General features: G+C 47.2%; 1 pseudogene; it reads left to right on the forward strand.

The window, feature by feature from the left end:
* Nucleotides 1–606: 606 nt before the first annotated feature.
* The window catches only part of LOC147116330 (uncharacterized), a 146,648-nt pseudogene continuing 128,438 nt past the window's right edge, over nt 607–18,816 (forward strand).

The raw sequence follows: 18,816 nt of genomic DNA on the forward strand, positions 1-18,816 counted from the left end.
TAAATGGCTTACCCCTTATCCTTAGACTATGACCCCTGGTTCTGGACACCCCGGCCATCAGAAACATCCTTCCTGCATCTAGTCTGTCCAGGCCTGACAGAATTTTATAGGTTTCGATGAGATCCCCTCTCAATCTTCTAAACTCCAGTGAGTATAAGCCCAATCGACACAATCTCTCCTCAGATGAGACGTTAAACCAAAGCCATGTCTGCCCCTCAGGTGAACGTAGATGATCCCATGGCACTATTCTAAGAGAAGGGGAGTTCTTCATGGTGTCCTGGTCAACATTTATCCCTCAACCAACATTAATGAACAGATTATCTGGTCTTTCTCATTGCTGTTTGTGGGACCTTCCTGTCAGAAAATTGATTGCCACGTTTCCTACATTACAACAGTGATTACACTTCAAAAGTACTTAATTGGCTGTTAACCTCCTTGGGATGTCCTGAGAGCAGGGAATGCACTATTTCAATGCATGTTTTTTTTCTTGCTGCACTGGCACTATATTTGTAGTATGAATGCACCATGAGAGTCTTCCATTGCTATTTTATGCATTTGAAACTTCATAACCGCTAGGTAGAGGCGACTAGTCAGCGGTCAGTTACTATGTGGAACTTCCCGAGGTGAGATGTCACGAGCAAAGTTCCATTCCAGTGAATGGAAGACGCCAGCCACACTGCAACGTTTGCAAATTGACATTTCTCGTAAGTTTATTGTGCAAGTAAGATTGCCTGATGCAAGTGGGATAGAAAAAAAGACAAATCTGATTGCAAACAAATATTACCGCAGGCTTGGTTTGTTCTTGAAATCCTCAGTATGGTTCTGGCCTGCCCTGCATCATTCTTTTCAGCCACTTTAATCAACCACAGTGCTTCCAACAGAAATATTACTATGCAGTTTTGTGACTCGCTGTTAAAAGTGTGGCTTTGATGGTAGAGGATGCTTGCAGGGTAATTGTCAGTAGCGGTGGGGGGGGGGGGGGGGAGGGAGGGGGAGGGGGAGATGACCAGAGCTTTTGTTCCTTTCCCACTTTTACCTTCTCACAGTTTAGTCCCAGGTTTCATTCCCAGAGCTCTGCCTCCTGCCGAGGCTGGGCTGTTTCTCCAATCTCCTCAGACCACAGAGCCGTTGGAGCATGAATTAGTCTCTGATTTTTTTTTACTTTTTCTATCCAGTTATATTTTAAAACTATTTTAGCACAGCCCTAAAAGCATCATTCTCCCTGAAGCTTTCCGGGGTCAGGTACGGTGATCGATACCTAGATGTTCCAAGGCCGCAAGTAGGGCTTATAACTAAAAGCTGCTTTTACATTGGTACTTGCTGAGGTCGGCTTCTGAGAGACCAGCATTATTGAGCTGGCACTTGGTGTTTACAGCATTAAATCCTGCACCCTTATCGTGATAGCAAACTCTTAGACACATAGGAGGCGATCTTGCCAGCCCTGGGGAGGCAGGTATGAAGGTGGAACTGCAGGGAAAATGGCAGAATCTGGGAGCGGGTACCCATCCCACCCCCAACCCACCTCCATACCATCTTCCCAGGAGGTGGGTACCCGAACCACACCGGGTCCCGTCTCCTCAAGGCGGGAAGAGGATTAGTGCCAATTAACTGTCAGTTAACAGGTAGTTTTTTGGCTAATCCCTATTTTGAGCCCTAAAGTGTGGGCTTCCTGATGGCTCCGAACCTCGCCAGGGTCAGCGAGGCGAGCCAGGGGTCGGAGGGGCTGAAATGTCTGGTGTGCAGGTGAGTGGTGAGTGCAAGTGTGGAGAGGTAAGTGTGTGAGGTGAGTCTAAAGTGTTTTAATAGGATTACTTACCTTTGCTTCTTCCTCCAGGCTTCATCCCTTTTGGCTGCGGAGTTGCCTCATCTCACCGGCAGAGAAAGCAGAATAGCCGCTGCATTCTTAAATGCAGCAGCCTTCTGCTTTCTGCTCAGGAAAGCTTTCTAATTGAGACTTGAGTAAAGGACTCAACTTAGAAGACATATTGTCAGTGTTTGACTGCTTCACAGAGCTGTCAAATGATGACAATTCATCTGTCAAAAAATCTTGACAGATTAAATATCATATGCTGATGTTCTCTGTCACCAGCTTTCCCTTAATTGGCCTGCTAAGCCCGCTGAGCGGGCTTAACAAGGTCAATGAAGGGAAAATAGCGTGGGTTGGCAGGATGTCGATGGAGGCGGGACTAAAACCCAACAAGCAGCAGTCCCGCCTCCCTCACGTCCCCATTGATAAAATCCCCCCCATAGAAACTGGGCCTGCAATCCCTGTCTCTCTTGGAATCTGAACTGAACAAGTGCCAGCATAAAATGCAAACTAGACAGCAGGACTAATGCCTTATGCTGACCGAAGTGGTGGCAGGGCAGTCTCTGGTGAAGGCTGGGCAAGAAGTTTCAAATGTGGAGCACTGTGCTGTTGGCAGTGGAGTATATTCACTGGCTTGTCTGACCAGTTGCTCTCCAATGGTTGCTGTTCAGTTTAAGTCTGAGCTCAAATCCTGTACGTGCTGCCAGACAAAGCGGATTTGGCCAGAAATTAATAATTTTGTGGGTGGGGGGAGAATGGAGCAGAAGGGAAGAGGAAAAGGTTCTGCAAATCCGCAAGTTAGTGAACCTACTGTAGGGTCAGGCGGACCTCTCCTTTCTTTTACATAAATCACTTTACATTTGAAGTATATTTAACATTTCCAGCAGTAAGATCTCTGATGCAGCATTTCTATTTATAATGGCTCCTCCATTAATAACATAACTTTGTATTGTCAGATGTCTAGAATCTTCAGAATCCAAGAAATGCCATTTTGCTTTTTGCTGCAGAGTTGTGTCCAAGAAGTGCCATTGAATTGTCACTCAGTTTGTGTCACCTTTAGATCCTGTTGGCATGGTAAAGCAAGACATCCTCACAAGCTCAGAGTACTGCTCTGTGGGTGCTGATCCCTGGTGTCCTCCAGTCACTGCTCTGCCAAAAGCTCCTTTCATTCAGTACTTGTCAATCCCGCTAAGATCAGACTTCCCAATCTGGAAGGAGCCCAAATGCTCATGTTACTCAAGTCTGGGGTTTAAGTTCCAACAGCTTGGCATGCTCTCTGAGCATGGCAGCCAAGCGACTACCTGTGTTGTCAAGCCCTTTATCAAAAAGCTTAGAACGCTGAGTAAACTGTGTTTAAACAACAACTGCTTTGCTCTGTTGCCCACAAGTAAATGCTATTATGCTAAGGGCACTTTCGCCTCCTCTACCTGTGAAGGGATAATTACAAGTCCTAGCCCTTTTCAGGCTACCCCAGATCAGGCGTACTCCCTAGATGTTCACCTTCAACTAAAGTTAGAGATAGCCGAATTCTATAAGATGCTTAATTGGGTCTAAAGGTCCAGGCTATCTCTCCCTAAAGGAAAGGAACAACCTGAAGATATTACCGTCCTCCAGATAGCACTTTTAATAAGTTTAACTAGACTGTAACATTCTGGATATTATGAGAGTCCGGAATACCCCCCAGAACTCTGCAACTCTTCATCAAAGAATGTACAGAGATTTGAGTTTGCGAGTTTGATAAAGAAATACTAATTTGAGACAATTCTAAAAATATATAAATTTATTAAAGAACTGACATGTAGTTAACAGCTGGTGAGTCCATCGCAACATTACAGTTCAAAAACAAATAGCTTACATTTCTTATTTCTCAGAGATCCTTATTTTCAAATCTTAACTTCGTTACATTTCTTACTTATTTCTAAATCCAGAACATCCACCAAAATCAAATACCTTGATTAGCCGAGACTCAAAGTTAGAAACTTACAGAGCATGCCTGTGAAGTTGAGAAACGCTTGCCCGTTCAGCGACTTCTGCCTTTTCATCTGAAAAGCTCTATCTTTTATACTTTTTTTTAGTTGTTTATTCTTTGAAGTTTCCTGCTGATGTAAGCTAATTGTCTTATTCATTCTCTCTGTTAAATTCTTACTGATCTTATTGTCAATTTAGCTGCTGCATGCATAATTATGTCTCTACCTTTAGGTGTTCAATAGTTATCATAAAAACAATATGACAGCAATGGTTTCTGTTTGATGCCATTTTTACAAAATTTTTTCATTCAATTCTTAATATTGGCTTAACTGGTTTTAGCAGACGTTGTGACTCTGTAGTGTTCCAAGTTCAATACAAAAACAATGTAATTGCTTGGTGCATCTATTGAAGTCATATCTTCAAAGTGTTCTGCAGGTATCATATTTACAATATGTAAATCAAAACCACTTTAACCAGAGTTTTTACTTGTTTTCTAGCTATCTCAATTGGTTGCATATTTAATCGTGTGTTTTCTGTCTTCCAAGTTTAACATAAAATCTATTTGACCAGCAAGTGTTTCTTTTACTTGATGTCATCTTTTCAAAGGCACATGGTTTTTTAATATTCTGTTTCTGTTTCACGTGTTAGTTTCTAACACTTGGGTCATTTCATTGTGTTGGTTCCAAACCGCAGACCTTTCAGAAGCGCCAAACTGCTATTTCAATAGGGCCTTTGTATTAGCATTATCAATCAATTCCCATTTCAAAGTGGTGTTTGCAACTTTGTTATCAACTGATCTTTATCTCAGAAGCCTGTATTTCTGTTTACAGCTTGTGTCTCTGAGGTTTTTTAGAGTTTTAAACCCAGTTTCATGTATTAATAATGTCAGAAATCATAGGATGGTGTATTTTTCTGAAATATGGCTTATTCCTTCACACCTGTAAGGTGGGGTTACCGTTTAATGAAAGTTAATGTTGATGCTAATTTCAGTACTTAAAATAGCATACAGGAAGTTAGCAGTATTTACAAGATCACAAGATAATTACAGATGAAGAAGGCCATTTGGCCCACCTTGATTCATCCACCCCGAGAGATCCTACTGTCCCCCCATTTTAGCAACCAGTTGCTTCTTAAATGTTTCCAGGGTTTTTGTCTCCAATACTCTATCTTTAAGTGTATTCCCCATCTTGATCACTCTTTGTGTGAAGAAGAGTTTCCTAATCTCAGTTCTAAAATGTCCTTTTACTAGTTTGAGTATGTGTGCCCTACTTCTACTCCCACAGGTTAATGAAAAGTAATATTCCCTTTTCTATATCCTTAACAATCGTATCTATTGTTATAAGATCATCTCTCGGATGCCTTCTTGAAAAGCCCAGTTTCTCCAGAATTTCCTCATAACTGAGATCCCTGATACTGGAGATCTGCCTCGAGGCTGCTCTCTTCACTGCCTCCAGTGCTTGTATGTCTTGGACCATTGTGAAACTAATCATAGTGGAAGGTTGTGTAGTTGCAGTAATATGGGCACTGAATACTTCCCAGAATAATTTGAAATTGTGCGACTGCAAAGGAGATTCAGGTAAAGCTGTCCAACATCCATTGAGCATAGCAAATCTGTCGGTGATGAGATGATTAGAGTGCAGGGCTTCATTGCTGCAGCTTCATAGATTGTGGAATGCTTCAATGATCAGTCATCCATTTTGATTCAGCAAGGTTAAACTAAATCTTGGACCAAATCCACGGCCTAAATTGGACCAGAATTAGTGAAGAGACATTCCAAAACTGAATTTTCAGCTGCAATTCTGAAGAGGTGTTTTATTTAAAATATAAATTCACATCTATCAGTAGCAAATTAATAAGTAACACTGCAGAGTTTGTTTTTGGTGTATTTGATATTAAATCATTAGACAAATAAGGAAATACATTTAGTTTTGTAGCATCCAAAAAAAAGAGATTTCTCCATCTGAACGGGGTGAGAAAGTATTGCAATTCATCAATTGGCAAATTCTAGAAGGCACCTTGATTGCTGAAATTTCTCTTGTTTACTAGCAATCTTCTCCTTTCAGCCCCAGCAGCAGTCTTTCATGGAGGGTTGGAGTCTGATATCCTGGTCTGCAGTGCAGTGGTTGCTTTTATTAAACACAAGGCAGAACATAAGTGCAAATGTGTGTGTGTGTGTTTTTTTTGGAAACGTATTATCTTCTCCCACACACTTTATACTTCCTGTTAGACACTGCAGTATAGTGTGTTTTTAAAGAGCAAGTCACACCAGCTTGCTCGTTTTAAAAGTTAAACGGCTAAAAATATAGTCAATTGCCTCCGTTCTGAGTGGTGGCAGATTCTGTGCATCTCCATGTGTTGAGTATTTATGTGCACAGGATGACGTGTAATGTAGCCAAGTTTGCAGATGATACAAAGATGGGTGGGAAAACAAGTTGTGCAGAGGACTCAAAGAACCTGCAAAGGGATATAGACAGGCTAGGTGAGTGGGCAAACATTTGGCAGATGGAGTATAATGTGGGAAGGTGCGAGGTTATCCACTTTGGCAGAAGAAATAAAAAAGCAAACTATTATTTAAATGGAGAGAGATTACAAAATGCTACAGTTCAGAGGGACCTGGGGGTCCTTGTGCATGAAACACAAAAAGTTAGCATGCAGGTACAGCAAGTAATCAAAAAGGCAAATGGAATGTTGGCCTTTATTTCAAGGGGGTTGGAGTATAAAAGCAGGGAAGTCCTGCTACAACTGTACAAGGTATTGGTGAGACCACACCTTGAGTACATAGAAACATAGAAGATAGGAGCAGGAGTAGGCCATTCGGCCCCTCGAGCCTGCTCCGCCATTTAATAAGATCATGGCTGATCATCCAAATTTAGTACCCTGTTCCTGCCTTCTCTCCATATCCCTTGATCCATTTAGCCTTAAGAAATATATTCAACTCCTTCTTGAATATATTTAATGAATTGGCCTCTACTGCCGCCTTTGGCAGAGAATTCCACAGGTTCACCACTCTCTGGGTGAAGAAATTCCTCCTCACACTCCCTCTCACTCTGATGCTTTGAACACAACTGACAACACACAGGGAGGGCCCTTGGTCTTGCAACCTCACTCCATCTTTGTCTCCTAAGTATCTATGCTATGCAATCTCTACACTCACTCCTTCATTCTCACTCAACCTCCACTTGTCTCCCTCATTGCAGGAGAAGAGAGCTCACAACAAAAGAGAGCAAGCCAGGACAGGAGGAGGCACACCCTCAATAGCCCACCTGACCCCCTGGGAGGAAGCCGTCCTGGAGATAGTTGGGGCAGATGTGGAAGTTGGGGAAGGACAGACAGGTGCATCCCCGCAAGCTGGTGACAGAATAGTTTTCCATCTCTCTCATTGACATTGCATGAGTCGCTGATAATGATTCTGAAGCTACATCATATGGAGTTATGATCATCTGCAAAATGCAATGTGCATGTAACCTTGGCATCACATCTCTAACTCTTTCCATTACTCCCCCACAGGACCATCGGGAGCCCCCGTCCCCACTGTGCAGGAGGAAAAGCCTGAGAATCCAGACCCCTCAGAGGAATCTGCAACCTCTGAGGGCGCAGCGTCAGCAGAAATAAGCGCACCCAGCACCAGCGCAGACACTCACACCTCGGGGGCACCTTCGGGACATAGAATAGTGTTGTCATCTGGTGTATCACAGCTCACAAGTGAGCATCAGCAAATTGTGGAGACAGGGACAGCAGTGGAGAGTCCTCGTCGGAGGGCGCAGGACTCTGCCAGTTCGGCTCAGCTGCATGTCGACCCTCTGCCTCTGGGTCCATCCATAAGATCACAGGTGATGGAACTCCATGCACGGATGCAGGAGTCTCTGGCAGGTTTTGTCTCCAGGGTCACTGCGAGTGTGGAGTGAATGGAGGAGTCCATAGCGAACATGAGCAGACACTTTGTGGAGTCAGTGGCGCAAGAACGCATCAGCATGGAAAGGATGGCTACCTACGTGCAAATGATTGCTGGCTACCGTAGAGGAGAGAATGGCTACGGTAGAGGAGAGGAGGGCTACGGCCATGGAGGAGGTTAGTTGCCAGGGTATGGAAAACGTGAGTGTTCCGAATAGAATGACATCTTTTGAGGAGCGATGGGCATCTATTGAACAGAGAAACCAGACCTTCATGGAAGTCCTTCTGAGTAGGACTGCCATTTCAGATACGGGTCCCCATGGCCCCCCTGATGTGCAGCAAGGTGCTCTCAAGTCACTTGCAGGCACTGAGGGAGACCTGACCCATGAGAGGGAGGTTGGTGGCAGACCTCAAGGAAGTGGGGGCTCCTCTCCAAGCACTCACACTTCCATGCCACTGCAGAGCCCTCGGTCAGAGCCCCGCCGGAGTCCACACCCAGGTGAGATAGACATCTCAACTCCTGCACAGCCGCAGGAGCAGCAGACAGCTGACGAGCCCTCACAGGTTCGCCACCCCAGAGGACGCCAGCCAAAGGTTTAGAGACAGGAGCAGCAGGAAAGTGAGCAAGGGGCCTCCATATCTGCTGAAGCCACAGGGGAACCACTACGTAGGAGCATGCGTAAGAGGAAAATAAAGCACACATAGTCACAAGGGTAGTCACTTGGGTGAAATGCTGTGTATTTTGTAAAAATCCCATCAGTTGGTTGTTTTCCATAAAAATTCTGATGGCAACTGCTGCAGTTCTGGCGTGTGTCATTTCGCGAATGGGGCTTTCACATTGAGGGCTTAGGATTACTTGCAGTTGTCAGGATGCTGGTCAAATAGCTAGGAATCCGCAGGGTTTGGCCATTGTCGATGCTCAGGTAAGAAGCAGCGAGGCTAAAGTGTTTGATGTACTAGGCTAAGCAAATCTGGCCAGGATGAGTGCGTTCCTTGCATCCCAGGCAGCAATATTCTCGCGTAATGCTGCCGCTGGATCCTCCTCCTCCTCCTCCTCTTCTTCCACAGCAAACCATGACGATTCTGGAGACCCTGGCTGCTGAGTACTGTAGGGCTCCACCTGATATATCCAGGCAGCTGAAGCATATCTTCAGCAAGCCGATGGTTTGCTCGATAATGGATCTGGTGGAAATGTGGCTGGAGTTGTAGCGCTCCTAAGCTACGTTGGCTGGCATCATTAGCCAAGTCCCAGGCAGCCGCACACACTTGCATCTCGCAGGTAACCGATGGCCTCTTTGCCCTTGCGCACAATCACATCCATTTCACCAAGGATCAAGCAAGTGTGATGTCTCCAAGTAGCCATTCGTGAAATTCGTCTGGCAGCCTGAATATCGGAGGCACACTAGACTGGCGCAGTATGAAGGAGTCATGGCAACTGTCAGGGTACTTGGCACAAACATGCAAAATCTCCTTGTGGTCACACCAACTGAACATTAAGGGAGTGGAAGCCCTTGCGGTTGACAAAAATACCTAGATTGCGATGGGGTGCCTTAAGGGCCATGGATGTGCAGTCAATGACGCCCTGCACCCTTGGAAAGTCTGCCAGATTAGCTAATCCAACCGCTCGCGCCATCACACTTGCTTGATCCTTGGTGAAATGGATGTGATTGTGCGCAAGGGCAAAGAGGCCATCGGTTACCTGCGTGATGCAAGTGTGTGCGGCCACCTGGGAAATGCCGCTGATGTCTGCTGATGATCCCTGGAATGAGCCTGAGGCAAAAAAGTTGAGTGCGGTGGTGACTTTGATGGCCACTGGTAAGGAGTGTCCACCTGGTCCTCTGGGCAGCAGGTGTTGCTGTAGCATTGCACAGATGTCAGTCACTTCCTGTCGCGAAAGTCAGAGCCGCCTTTGGCACTGCTGCTCAGTCATGTTGAGGTAGCTGACCCTGTATCTGTAGACCCTATTTGGGGGGTATCTCCTGCGCCGACAGGTTTCCATACGCTGGCCCCTTCTGGCCTGTGCTGCCTCCGGTGGGTGAGCAGGAGCCTGTCGCTCCTGTTGCTGGTGTTGTTCCTGGTTCTGCTGTTGCCACTCCTCTAATGCCAAGAAGGGAAGGAGAAAAATGGCTCCCATGCTTCTGGCATATGCCTCCGCTGAGGAAGCGCTGAGTGAGAGTGGCGAGAGGGGTTTCCCAGGAGTTCACACTGGAGAAGTGTGTGAGGCTCCAACCTTCCACAGGTGTGGTTAAGCCTGGTAAAAGTTGCCCCAGGCCTGAACTAACAAGGTCCTGCCACCTGCAAATGATGACTGATGAAATCTCTTTAATGGTGGACCCGCAGCTGATAGTCAGCAAGCCAATAATGCTCACGCCAGGCTTCACAGGCATGATTCCCACCAGGCGTGTTTTACATGGGAAAAGGGTTAAAATTGCAAGGGCCTGTTAAAATGGCATTATAAAGGCCAATTAGTGCTGATTAAGGGCCCTAAAGACCAGTCCCACCTGTTGGAGGCGGGACTGATTCAGGATCATCAGACACGCCTGGGTTAAAATGGCTAGGTGTTGGGAACCAGGCGGGGGGTGGTCCCAACCCCCAGTTTTTTGTGATTTTTAACCCCCCACGCGCCTCAAAGCCTGCCTGACGGCCGAGTTAAAACCAACCCCGAGGGGTTTGACTTATGAGGAAAGATTGAGCAGGTTGGGCCTATACTCATTGGAATTTAGAAGAATGAGAGGTGATCTTATTGAAACATATAAGATACTGTAGGAGCTTGACAGGGTAGATGCAGAGAGGATGTTTCCCCTCATGGGGAAATCTAGAACTCGGGGGCACAGTCTCAGAATAAAGGGTCACCCTTTTAGAACTGAGATGAGGAGGAACTACTTCTCGCAGAGGGTCATAAATTTGTGGAATTCTCTGCCCCAGAGAGCTGTGGAGGCTGGGTCATTAAATGCATTTAAAGTGGAGATAGACAGATTTTTGCAAGATAACGGAGTGAAGGGTTATGGGGAGCAGGTGGGGATGTGGCTTTGAGCCCAAGCTCAGCCATGATCTTATTGAATGGCGGAACAGGCTCGAGGGGCCAAGTGGCCTATTCCTGCTCCTATTTCTTATGTTTTCACCGGCTCTTACCGTTGGCTGGCCTTGGCATATCCAACAAGTTTGCTTTGGAGTTGGGAACTGGCGGCACTAGCATGGCACAAATCCAAAATAAAAGCGGCTCTGGGCCCAAGGGCCTTCAGCAACCCCAGTCACATTAACTGAATGACTCAGACAATGCAAGATGGTTCATTTGACAATCTTCTCCCATCCAGGTCCCCGAATTATGTTGCTGGCAATCATCATATGAACACAAATGTTCAAAAATGAATGTCCAGATGAAGAAGGCGAGCACCAAGCACTCCAGCTTCCCTCTTGTCAGCTGGATGTCGTTTGAACCCTTCTGTTAAATTACAGCCATGGAACTCCCGTTATCTATTCATACTTAATGGAACAAATTAGTTTTGTCCTGGCTCACATCAAAGCCAGTGTTCCCGCCTCTCTCGACCAACACCAGTTTGCCTATCGTGCAAACAGATCAATGGAGGATGCAATCACAACTGCTCTACACTCTGCACTGAATCACTTAGACGGTAAAGAGACCTACATCAGAATGCTGTTCATAGACTACAGCTCAGCATTCAACACTATCGTCCCCAACAAGCTGGCCACCAAACTCCACACTCTTGGCCTGAACACTTCCCTCTGCAACTGGACCCTGGACTTCCTAACAAACAGACCCCAGTCTGTCAAATTAGGTAACCACACCTCCCCCCCCGCCCACCCTGACCCTGAACACGGGGGGCCCACAAGGATGTGTGCTGAGCCTCCTCCTCTACTCCCTCTTCACCCATGACTGTGTGGCTGTTCATGGTTCCAACGCCATCATCAAGTTTGCGGATGATACCACGGTGGTAGGCCAGATCACCAACAACGATGAGTCAGCCTACAGGGAGGAGGTCCAGCATCTCGTGAAGTGGTGCACCGATAACAACTTGGCCCTCAACATCAAGAAAACCAAAGAAATCATTGTGGACTTCAGGAAGTCTAAAGGCGGAAGTCACACCCCCATCCACATCCATGGGGCTGTGGTGGAAAGGGTGGACAGCTTTAAGTTCCTCGGAGTCCACATCACGGAAGACCTCTCCTGGTCCCTCAATACCTCCTCTCTGGTGAAGAAGGCCCAGCAGCGCCTATATTTCCTAAGGAGGCTGAAGGGATGTAACCTGTCACCCCTGATCCTCTCTAACTTTTACCGCTGCACAATAAAGAGCATCCTGACGAACTGTATCACAGTATGGTATGGCAGCTGTAGCTACTATGACCGAAAAGCCCTGCAGCGGGTAGTCAAAACTGCCCAACGCATTACCGGCACCCGGCTACCGACCATAGAGCACATATACCAGAAACGCTGTCTACGGAGGTCACGGTCCATCATCAAAGACCCTACCCACCCCAGCCACACAGTCTGTTCGCCCTCCTGCCATCTGGGAGACGCTACAGATGCATTCGCACCCGTACGACCAGATTTAGGAACAGCTTCTTTCCCAGGGCTGTCATCCTACTGAACTCCACAAATAAACTCTAAAGCCTGCACATCTGCCAATGCACTTTATTATGGTTATGTTAATGTATTACAAGCCAAATGAATGTTGAATGTTTAAATGTTTTAATCTAAATGTACACTCTCGGGAGCCGCAAGCCTACATTTCGTTGTACTGCACTTGTGCACTAACAATGACAATAAAGTTGATTATTATTATTTTGACTATCCTGAAGCTAATTAACATATTTTCCCCACTTTATATATTTTTTATACATGCAAATAACCGTGGCATTTATTGTTGTGAGCTGTGTGAGAAGACCTTTGCGACTCATACAGTGCTTTTGTACCACTACCGGATCAAGCATAAAATGCAAGCCCGTGGCAGTGGTGAGAGACTTTGTGCATGGAGGTTGCAGTGCAATCTGAACAACCCACCTCAAAGCAAGTCAAACCTTAAGAGTTCACCTCAGAACCTGACACAGATTTGCAAAGGCGCTGATTTAAATTTCATTCTAAGGACAGAAATTGTCAAGGGAAATTCATTTGACTATGGAAAGACTGCTTGGGTGTTTATACTGTGCCCATAAGTGCCATGGTAAAAATGGACTGGTGGATCACATGAGAACAGTGCATGCTGAAGTAGACCTAACCCAGGATGTTGAGGTTACACTAGAAGGCAACAAGAAGATCATGGGCTCGATTTTAACGCAGCTGACAGGTGGGCTTTTAGGCGTGTGGAGGGTTAAAATCGCAAAACCTGGGGGTCGGGACCCCGCCCCCCCCCCCGCCTGGTTCCCACCTCCACGCCATTTTAACCTAGGTGTGTCTGATGGGCCCGCATCAGTCCCGCCTGCAACAGGCGGGACTGGTCCTTAGGGCCCTTAAACAGCACTGATTGGCCTTTATAATCCCTTTTTAACAGGCGCTTGCCTGTTTAACCCTTTTCCCACGTAAAACGCGCCAGGTGGGGATCACGCCTGTGAAACCTGGCGTGAACACTATTGGCTTGCTGACTATCAGCTGCAGGTCCAACATTAAAGAGGATATTTGATCAATCATCATTTGCAGGTGGCTGAACTTTGTTGTCTCAGGTCTGGGGCAAATTTACCAGGCCTAACCATACCTGTGCAAGGTTGGAGCCTCACACACTTCTCCAGTGTGATCTCCTGCGAGATCCCTCTCACCACCCTCACTCAGCGCTTCCTCAACTGAGGCATCTACCAGAAGCATAGGAGGCCTTTTTTTACTTCCCCTCATGGCATTAGAGGACCTCCAGCCCCATTCGCGAAATGACACACGCCACAACTGCAGAAGTTGCCATCAGAACTTTATGAAAAATAAACAACTGATGGCATTTTTACAAAATACACAGCATTTCACCCAAGTGACTACTCTTGTGACTATTTGTGCTTTATTTTCCTTTTACGCGTGCTCCTACATAGTGGTTCCCCTGTGGCTTCAGCAGATGTGGAGGCCCCTTGCTCACTTTCCTGCTGCTCCTGTCTCGACACTTTTGGCAGGCGTCCTCTGGGGTGGTGAGCCTGTGAGGGCTCGTCAGCTGTCTGCTGCTCCTGCAGCTGTGCAGGAGTTGAGACCTCTATCTCCGTTGGGTGTGGACTCCGGCAGGGCTCTGACCGAGGGCTCTGCAGTGGCATGGAAGTCTGAGCGCTTGGAGAGGAGGCCCCACTTCCTTGAGGTCTGCCACCAACCTCCCTCTCATGGGTCAGGTCCCCCTCAGTGCCTGCAAGTGGCTTGAGAGCAGCTTGCTGCACATCAGGGGGGCCATGGGGACCCGTATCTACAATGGCAGTCCTACTCAGAAGGACTTCCATGAAGGTCTGGTTTCTCTGTTCAATAGATGCCCATCGCTCCTCAAGAGATGTCATTCTATTCTGAACGCTCACCATGTTTTCCATAAACTGGCGACTAACCTCCTCCATAGCCGGATCCCTCCTCTCCTCTACCGTTGCCCTCCTCTCCTCTACGGTAGCCAGCCTTACCATGGAGGCAGCAATCATTTGCACGTAGGTAGCCATCCTTTCCGTGTTGATGCGTTCATGCGCCACTGACTCCACCAAGGCTCTGCTCATGTTCGCTATGGAGTCCTCCATTCGCTCCACACTCGCAGTGACCCTGGAGACAAAACCTGCCAGAGACTCCTGCATCTGTGCATGGAGTTCCATCACCTCTGATCTTACGGATGGACCCAGAGGCAGAGGGTCGACATGCAGCTGAGCCGAGCTGGCAGAGTCCTGCACCCTCCGACGAGGACTCTCCACTGCTGTCCCTGTCTCCACAATCTGCTGATGCTCACTTGTGAGCTGTGATACACTAGGTGACAACTCTACTCTATGTCCCGAAGGTCCCACCGAGGTGTGAGTGTCTGCGCTGGTGCTGGGTGCGCTTATTTCTGCTGACACTGCGCCCTCAGAGGTTGCAGATTCGTCTGAGGAGTCTGGCTGCTCAGGTTCTTCTTCCTGCACACTGGGGATGGGGGCTCTCGATGGTCCTGTGGGGGAGTCAAGGAAAAAGTTAGAGATGCGATGCCAAGGTTACATGCATATTGCATTTTGCAGATGATCATAAGTCCATATGATGTAGCTTCAGAATCATTATCAGCGACTCATGCAATGCCAATGAGAGAGATGGAAAACTATTCTGTCACCAGCTTGTGGGGATGCTCCTGTCTGTCCTTCCCCAACTTTCACATCTCGGTCAGCCCTGGCAATCTCCAGGACGCCTTCCTCCCGGGGGTGAGCTGGGCTACTGAGAGCGGCCCTCCTCCTGTCCTGGTTCGCTCTCTCCTGTTGTGAGCTCTCTTTTCCTGCAATGAGGGAGACAAGTGGAGGTTGAGTGAGAATGAAGGAGTGAGTGCAGAGATTGCATAGTATAGATACTTAGAAGGAGACAAAGATGGAGTGAGGTTGCAAGACCAAGGGTCCTCCCTGTGTGTTGTCAGTTGTGTTCAAAGCATCAGAGTGAGAGGGAGTGTGAGGGCTGGCTGCATGGTGGAATAGTTCTGTGAATGTGAGCATAGAGAGAGAGGGAATGGGTAAGGGTGCATGGATGTGAGTGTCTAGTGGGATGTGGAGGAAGAGATTGCTAAAGCTGAGTGCTGGTGAGGAAAGGCAATGGGGATCAGACTGAGGGTGATGGAAACTTCATACAGTACTTACTTTTCCAGTGCGAAGGAGGTCATGGAATCTTTTCCTGCACTGCAACCACGTTCTTCGTGTGAGTCCCAAGGAGTTGACTTGACCTGCCACCTGTAGCCACATAGCCTTGGTCTGACTGGGAGGGCTCTTCCTCCCTGAAGAAGGGAACAGGACCTCCCTGTGTGCCCTAGCACCATCCAGTAATGCCTGGAGTGAAGCCTCATCAAATTTGGGGGCAGATCTGGCCCTCCCGCTGGCTGTTGCTCCTGCAGGCTCCTGTGCCATCTTAATGGTGAAGTTTGGGAGCCTGTAGAGGAAGCAAGGCTTGCTGTGGACCTTAAAAACAGCAGCAATGATGACGTCATATTCTGCGACTTTCTGACTGGAAATATTGAATTGCCAAGGCTTCCCACGCTGGAAATCAATTGGCCAATTGAGTTAAAATTGCATCAATCTCACAGACCCATTTAGAATCGTGTGGGAATCACTAAATTCGGGGAACCCGCCAATTCCCCACACCTGAGTTAAAATTGACCCCCATGAGTATATCTTGAGTTTGAGTCCCCATGCAACCAAACTGCACAGTTGTGGAAATGGGACAACACAAATCCAAATTGGTGGTCTCACGCTGCACCATTCAGAAGGAGGACCATGATGTGACCACCTCCTGCACAGTCTGCCGAAGGGGTCTCTGCATGGACGTCCACTGCACAGCAAAGAACTTCCAGTGCGACGCTTGTGGGAAGGCTTTCAAGTCACGAGTGCGGCTGTCCATCCACAAGAAGACCCACCACGAGAAAGTCTACAAGTGTTCCCAGTGCAACTTCCAGTCTAATGTCAGTGCTGTTGTGCATCTACACAGACAGATGCACAGCGAGGGCAGTGTGCAGCGTGAAATCTGTGGCTATGTATATATCGATCGCTCAACACTAAACAAGCACATGCGCGTGCACTCCACGGACAAGCCCTACGCCTGCACCTATGAGGGATGCACGTGGCGGTTTAAGACTGAGGTGATGCACTGGGCCCATATCATGGCTCACACGACTCAGGGAAGATTTACATACTCCTTCTGTGGCTACAACTTCCACCACAAGCCCCACCTACAGCGACACAAGGCAATCCGAAGAAATGGGCAGAGTGGCAGAAATCAAAGTGGAATATAACAGGTACTGTAGTCTGAAGTAAATGGAACCACTGTTGAGACCTCTGAAGTAGTTGTGGGGAAAATCCTTGGAAAACCAATTACATATAATCTTAATTATACCTCATGCCTGGTCTTTTTTTATTATTCATTCACAGGATGTGGGCATCGCTGGCAAGGCCAGCATTTATTGCCCATCCCTAACTGCCCTTGAGAAGGTGGTGGTGAGCTGCCTTCTTGAACCGCTGCTGTCCGTGTGGTGAAGGTACTCCCACAGTGCTGTTAGGGAGGGAGTTCCAGGATTTTGATCCAGCGACAATGAAGAAATGGCAATATATTTCCAATTCAGGATGGTGTGTGACTTGGAGGGGAACTTGCATGCGCCTGCTGCCCTTGTCCTTCTAGGTGGTACAGGTCGCGGGTTTGGGAGGTGTTGGCGAGTTGCTGCAGTGCATCTTGTAGATGGTACACACTGCAGCCACGGTGCGCCGGTGGTGGAGGGAGTGAATGTTTAAGGTGGTGGATGGGGTGCCAATCAAGCGGGCTGCTTTCTCCTGGATGGTGTCGAGCTTCTTGAATGTTGTTAGAGCTGCACTCATCCAGGCAAGTGGAGAGTATTCCATCACACTCCTGACTTGTGCCTTGTAGATGGTGGAAAGTCTTTGGGGAGTCAGGAGGTGAGACACTCTCTACAGAATACTCAGCCTCTGACCTGATCTTGTCGCCACATCTATACTGAAAATAAATGCCTTGCCTACTCATGAGGTCAATTAGTCAGCTGAAGGAACTGGAATCGCTATATTGGTCCCACAGTTTCCCAAGTACTAAAGTTCTGCCACCCAGCCAGCGAGCAGCAGTAGTAGACGTGTATTCTTGGTTCCTATTGCAGCTTGTTTCAGTCATTGCATCATTAGTTTCTCACTTCAAACTCCATGAGTCTCTTGGAAATGCAAAGGGTAAAGGCAAGCTTCTGTACAGAAATGCACACTGCTACTGACCTGGCTTGTGGAAGTGAAACCAAGGGCAGGATTTTCATTGTGCCATAGAGTTGGGATTGGAGGCGTTGGGGGGGGGGTTAAAATCCCGAAATCAGGGGTCCCGACTCCTTCCCGCACCCAAACCCGCCTCCACGCCAGTTTCAAAGGAGGCGGGTATCCACCCCGCACTGGGACCCGCCTACTCGAGGCAGGAAGGGATTAGTGCCAATTAACTGCCTCACCGGCACAGAAAGCAGAATGGCCGCGAACTGTCAAAAGTGACAGCCTGCAGCTTTCTGTGCAGGAGAGATTTCTAACTGAGTCTGTGGAGAAGGACTCATGTTAGAAGTAAGACTGTCAGTGTTTGACAGCTTCAAACAGCTGTGAAACACTGATATTTCATCTGTCAAAAACTCTTGACAGATGAAATTTCAGACTGTGACGCCACCTGTTGCCGGGTTGTCCTTAATTGGCCTGCTGAGCCCGCTGGGTGGGCTCAACAAGGTCAATCAAGTTAAAATTGCATGGATTGGCCGCATCTCGACGGAGGCGGGACTACAACCCCGAAAGTTGTAGTCCCGCCTCCAACCTGACTCCTGAGTTAAATTCCTGCCCCAAGTGTTGGATCTCTTTCTTGTAAGTGGTCATTTTAATCTGAACGTGTGATTACACCATTGTCACTGAGTTTGAAACCTTTATACTAGGAAGCCCCGGACTGTTCCCAACTAGAGCAACAATAATGGAAGCAGCTTGAATTTTTTAAATGTTCAACTCCACAATTTTCAACACATGAAATATTTTAATTCAGTGACTGAAGGCAATAATTTTTTTAAACCTGCTCATATTATAATAACCCATTCATTATTTGCGATAATTTTTTGTAGATACAAAAACGAAAGTCAGCAGGGTCAGGACTCAGGAGATACAAAAAAGTGAGTCGGGAAGGTCCAGGAGAAACAAAAAAGTGAGTCTGAAACAAGAAAGTGAGTTGGGAGGTTCAGAGAAACAAGAAAGTAAGGCGGGAAGGTCAGAGAAACAAAGAAAGTGAATCGGGAGGGTCAGAAGAACAAAAAAGTGAGTCAGGAGGGTCAGAGAGTAACAAAAAAGTGCGTCGGGAGGGGCTGGGCCTCTTATCTCTAGAAATGAGACGGCTGAGTAGTGACCTAATAGAGGTCTTTAAACTTATGAAGGGGTTTGATAGGGTAGATGTAGAGAAGCTGTTTCCACTTGTGGGTGAATCTAAAACTAGGGGCCATAAATATAAGATAGTCACTAATAAATCCAATAGG

The sequence above is a fragment of the Somniosus microcephalus genome, chromosome 6, assembly GCF_052327205.1.
Source record: "Somniosus microcephalus isolate GS21.2 chromosome 6, FLI_Smic_1.0, whole genome shotgun sequence".
NCBI classification, from domain to species: Eukaryota; Metazoa; Chordata; class Chondrichthyes; order Squaliformes; family Somniosidae; genus Somniosus; species Somniosus microcephalus.